The sequence below is a fragment of the Diabrotica virgifera genome, chromosome 4 (assembly GCF_917563875.1).
Source record: "Diabrotica virgifera virgifera chromosome 4, PGI_DIABVI_V3a".
NCBI classification, from domain to species: domain Eukaryota; kingdom Metazoa; phylum Arthropoda; class Insecta; order Coleoptera; family Chrysomelidae; genus Diabrotica; species Diabrotica virgifera.
This window is the reverse complement of record NC_065446.1, coordinates 88,517,320-88,523,319: the sequence shown is the minus strand read 5'-3', so window position 1 is coordinate 88,523,319 and position 6,000 is coordinate 88,517,320. Positions and strand designations below refer to the sequence as shown.

Sequence of the window (6,000 nt, the reverse complement as noted above, 5' to 3'; positions counted from 1 at the left end):
ACTTTTGAGCTTTTCGATGGGCTGATCTCAGTCCCAGGGGCACCTAGAGGGCTAAAAAGTAGCCATAGACTACTCTTTGGTACATTTTAAGATACAATAATATACTAAAATTTGAGTATTCCATCCATGTTATGTGTCGCTGTCGCTCATCACGATATTCCGTTTTACTATAGAGAAAAGTTAATATGATGTCACTATAAAAGCTTTGCTTAAAAATGTTTTTCAGTTAAAATTTAAAACTTCCCTGCAACCAATCTTCAACAATATTTATCTCAAAGCTAATTTAAAGTTGTAAATCCTGTGTTTTACTAGCGGAAACAAACCAGTAACGAAAGCTTTTTTATTCTTTTCAGGAAATCGCCGCTATTCTTATCAGCTTCGATCGGCACTCGGAATGGCAAAGCAAGGAGGTCAAGATCAGGTCTGTATATAATGATAAGTTATCACCGGACTATTTCATATTCACGACTTGCCCCAATTCGATTATCGGTCCGTATACCTCTATTTCGGTACTAAATTTCTAAATCTCGGTTAAGTACTACAGAGATGGATTGCAGCTACAATGTAAATGCTCCGTTCGTTTATGTCTTAGGGCCGGTTTTTCGAACGCTAATCAAAAATGATCATTATCAAATATTTAATTACTGTCACCAACTGTCAATGTCAACTTTGATTGGGTTGCTGAAAACATAATTATTGATTACAATTATGAAATTAGTTAATCAATTATGTTAATAATTGTTATGTTAATTGATTAACTAATCTCATAATTATAATCAATTATGTTTTCAGCAACCTAATCAAAGTTGACATTGACAGTTGATTAGCGTTCGAACAACCGGCCCTTAGAGCAATATTTTCCTATACAGGGTGATCCATTAAGAAAATTGTAGATTCTAGACCTCAAAATATTAAGATTTGACCCAAATCACTTAAATAAAATGTGGCTCGTTACTGAGTTACAGGGTGTTTTATATAAAAATTTATATTTATATAATTTATTTTATATAAAACTATTTTTACCCATTACTTTAAAACAATTTGACACATCCTTGTCAAACTTGGCGGAAAGTATAAGTACTGTACACTCTAATAAATTTACGATAAATAAACGTTTCTGGCTACTACCAGAGCTATGCGACAGGGGACAGTGAATGGTTGACCCTTTCCAAATTTTACGCCACTGGCGGAATTGCTATTTTATTGCAATATTTCCATTCTTCCACACCTTCTCTGTAAATAATATATTCTTTATTAATAACGATAAAGTCATTATTTTTCGAGATATTTGACGCTGAAAATGAAACGGCACAACTATTTTGATTAATGTATCGTGCTCCTTCATTTTTAACTTCAAATATATCGAAAACTGATGATTTTATCGTTACGAACGAAGAGTATATTATTTACATAGAATATATTGAAGAATCAAAAAATTGCACTAAAATAGCAATTCCGTCAGTGACGTAGAATTTGGGAAGGGTCAACCATTTACTTTCCCCTAACGTACTCCTTTGTAGTACCCAGAATACACTTTTTGACAAGTATGATAAAGATATGTCAAATAATTTTGATTTACTGGGTACGAATAATTTGTTAAATCAAACATCCAGTAAGTCAGTAAGGAGCCACATTTTAAGTGATTTGACACTTTTGATTTGATACAAAAGTATTTGACATATCCTTATCATACTTGACAGAAAGTGTAGATAATGGAAACCTTACTAAATTATATTAAATAAACGTCTCTTGCTACTACCAGAGGCGTACGATAGGGGGAAGTGAATGGTTGACCTCTCCCAAATTCTACGCCACTAACGGAATTGCTATTTTAGCATAATTTTTAAATTTTCCGATACTATCTATGTAAATAATATACTCTTCATTCGTAACGATAATAGTTTTCGAGATATTTGAAGTTAAAAATGAGGGGGCAGAATACATTCATCAAAATAGCTGTGCCGTTTCATTTTCAACTCTAAATATCTCGAAAACTAATGACTTCATCGTTACGAATAAAGAGTATATTATTTACATAGAAGGTATTGGAGAATCTAAATATTGTACTAAAATAGCAATTCCGCCAGTGGCGTAGAATTTGGGAAGGGTCAAACATTCACTTTCCCCTGCCGTACGCCTCTGGTAGCAGACAGAAACGTTTGTTTATTTATAATTCAGTAGGGTATACAGTTCCTACACTTTCTGCCAAGCATGACTAGGATATGTCGATTAGTTTTAAAGTAATGGGGAAAATTGTTATTAAATTTTTAAATAAAACGTGCTAACTCAGTAACGAGCCAATTTTATGTACTTAATACTTAACTACAACTCAGAGATTGGACCTTCTTAATGAATCAACCTGTATAAGAGCCACAAAATGAGGATATTGGTGCGCGGGCTAAAGTTCATCTAATAAACACAATTTTTGAGATAAAACTATTTTTGGAATTTTAACCATATTTATTGTTACTCTCATTCTTAGGTACAAAGTTAACTAAAACTTTTGCGATTGTACTTTACTTAAAAGTTTTTACTGTCTGGTTCCATTTTAGACTTAAAAACACGCAGTATTGTATCTAAATATTCATCGGTAAATCGAGATCAAATCCTGTTTTTTCGATAGTTTATGATTGAAAAAGACTAATGACACAGATATCTATGTATTACCAAACGGTATAATCATCTGATTTGATGAGCAAACTTTTTTAATTACATGAAGTTAGATTCCAAACTTTTGTAAAAGTTTACCAAATTAGCGTTTTTCTTAACACCGTGGCTGCGTTACGAGACAAATAGACCTCGTATTAGATTACCGGTTGGCTGCATCGACTTTGTCATAACGGACAGTAACGTACTCAAGCTAAGTTTATAAATATCTCAAAACGCAGCAGCCAAGGTGTTAAATTGCGTTTTACAATAATTACAACATAAATTTATACTGTGATTTGGTGGAGTCGCCCGTATTCATTTTTATGGGCGCATCCACCATTCCACCCAATCTCAGAGATTGGTCCCATATCTGTATAACGTAGCCCCCCTTTACTCATGGCCCTTATTTCGAATTATGTAGTGCTTTTGCAATACATACTTCTGCTATATATACGTGAGCACGTAAAGTTTGGAATAAATTCATTTTTTAGTGAATGGGTAATTTTGAAAATAAATACCGAAACAGGTCGATTTTTATTTTTAAATTATGATTTTTGGGCATATATATCTAACTAGTGACTTCATCCATCTGGGCGTAATGATGTTATGTATGATTTTTTTTTAATGGGAACAGGTGTCGTGTGATAGCTCATTTGAATGGATATTCAACTCTCTATTCAGTAATATAAACGTTAACATAATTATTTATACAGGGTCTCCAAATTTTTGTTTAATTAAAGTAATTGAGAAGAAAAAAGAATGTATATGTAATTTATTTAATTCAAAATACATTTTACTGATGCGTTAAAACAGGAAAAAATGTTTATATGACAAATAAATATTGTTTTTCGCTTAAACTTAAATATTCTAGCAGCCACCCACCTGCCTCTTGGCAGTTTGAACATTTCATTTTAGCGAAAAGCAATGATTATTTTTCAAATAACCAATTTTTTTTGTTTTCTGAGAGCAGTAAAAAGTATTTAGAATTTAAGTAGGTAAATTACATACATTCTTCTTTTTATGTCAATTAATTTAATTCAAATGAAAAAAATTTGGGACACCCTGTATAAAAAATTATGTTAATATTTAAATTACTGAATAGATAATGAAATAGCCTTTCAAATAAGCTATCACACGACCCCTATTCTCATTTAAATACATCACTAGTACGTGACTTTTAGTATTTGATGACTTCACTAGTATAATATATATTCCAAAATGTCGTAATTTAAAAATAAAAATCGACCTGTTTCGGGATTTTTTGCCAAAAGCCTTCATTAATGAAAAAAAAACGAATTTATTCCAACCTTTACGTGCTCACTGTATATGTTTCAAATAGTGTCGGAGAAATGCAGCAATCTTTACACAGCAAATTCAGGTGATAAGATGTTGCCTATTTTAATTCGAGATGTTGACCCATCAATATTGTAAGTTTTTTAGTGCCTTTATGAGAGTGTGATTTATATTATGCTGCTGAATGTCAGCAGCTTCTACAGTAAAAGTAGAACAACAATCAGGAATAATTTGATATTTTTCAATATATATTTTTTTAAGAAAAAATGCGAAAACAACACGTTCATGAATATTTCATCCATCTGTATAAATTATTGCTAAATCTGCCTCTAATATGCTTATAGACGTGGATCCCGCGTACCAAAAATAAGTTGATTAATAGCAAGCTGAAAATTTGTTAATGGATTAACGGTGTCTATTCGGACAAACTTTGATGTATGGGAACACTGGAACAGGGGAAGTTTTAATTGTGTAACAGGTTAAAAATTTGGAACATCAGACTATGGTAGGGGAGCCCAAGCGGGGATTTTTGCAGTTACTCGAGCGCGTCAGATTATTACATGGGGAGAAACCTTGTACCCTGAAAATGTATCTCTACCATATATTGGCTCTTAATGCAGGGGAGTTCGTTAAGGGGGGGCCGAAAAAAAATGTATCATTAGAAAAACTCGAAATCGTCAAATTAAGATAAGGTAAGTTAAATACATGCAAAACAGTGTATATTTAAAAAATCTGACGATTTGAGCGGGGCGTAAGGAAATGGGGGAGTCCCAAAGTTTCACAAGAAAAAAGCGAATATTTCATGAAGTGAATGACAAATCGAAAAACTAAAAAATAAATACTTAATATTTTTCAAAAATCTATCGAATGATACCAATCACGACTTTCCACGTAGAGGAGTGGGGGGTTAATTTAATATTTAAAATACGAATCCCGCGATATTTCGCGAAATGAACATCAGGTGGAAAAACTGAAAAATACAGTTATTCAATATTTTTGAAAAATCTATCGAATGGCACCAAACACGACTCCCCACGGAGGTGGGGTGGGGGGTTACTTTAAAATCTTAAATGGAAGCCCCCATTTTTTACTGCAGATTTGGATGCCTCGCGTAAAAATAAGTAACCTTTATTTGAGACATTTTTTCGAATTATGGATAGATGGTACTATAATCTAAAAAAACGATTGTTGGAAAGGGAAAATTAAATTAAAAATGAAGAAGTCCCCACTAAAATGGAAAACTTTACTTAATTTTTTTGGTTTTAGGACCCACTCTTCACAACCCAATAGGTCCCCAAAGCGCTAGAGTGACTGCACATTTAGCATACTTTGCTCCCCTACCACTACGAAAACGTTACATGTATTTTGTCGGACAGAACCTCCAATTATTGATTTGTTGCCATTTCATTAAACTCTCATGCAAAAATCAGACTGGTGTTTATCACCAACAGGGCATTTTAATGAGTGGAAAACGAAAAACATGTCAAATGACAGGAATCATGTTGGTTAGTAACAGCAGTCTGATTTTTGCATGAGAGTTTAATGAAAGGGTTACAAATAATTTGGATGTTCAGTCCGTCAAAATACATGGGACGTTTTCGTAATCTGACGTTCCAAATTTTTAAACTGTTCCACAATTAAAACTTCCCCTGTTCCTGTGTTCCCTTACATCAAAATTTGTCCGACTAGACACCGTTAACCTATTAACAAATTTTCAGTTTGCTATTAATCAACTTTTTTTGGTACGCTGGATCCAGACCTATTAGTATGCATTTAAAGATCAGATTAGTTACAATTGGCAAGTCTCAGTAAGAAGGCAATATAACGGTTGGTTTGTCTATCAGAACTTCAAGCTCCCAGTTAAAAAACAAGGCAAACTTCCAACTGATCCAAATTCCTACAGGCCAATTTCTCTCACATGTACAATTTGCAAACTTATGGAGAAAATGATCAATAAAAGACTCCTGTGGTACCTAGAAAAATATAATATATTAAATTTAGCACAATCAGGCTTTAGATCACTTCGAAGCACAGCAGACAATCTAGCAGTTCTCCAAG

At 33.0% G+C, this 6,000-nt stretch overlaps 1 protein-coding gene across 1 annotated transcript in view; it reads left to right on the top strand.

Annotated features, from left to right (window-relative positions):
* The first annotated feature begins 357 nt into the window (after positions 1-357).
* LOC114326292 (calmodulin-binding transcription activator 2) overlaps positions 358-6,000 on the top strand; it is a 298,703-nt gene continuing 293,060 nt past the window's right edge. Inside the window, exon 1 of the mRNA XM_028274604.2 lies at positions 358-421. The gene's annotated coding sequence lies outside the window, so the exon portion shown is untranslated. The remainder of the gene's footprint in view (positions 422-6,000) is intronic.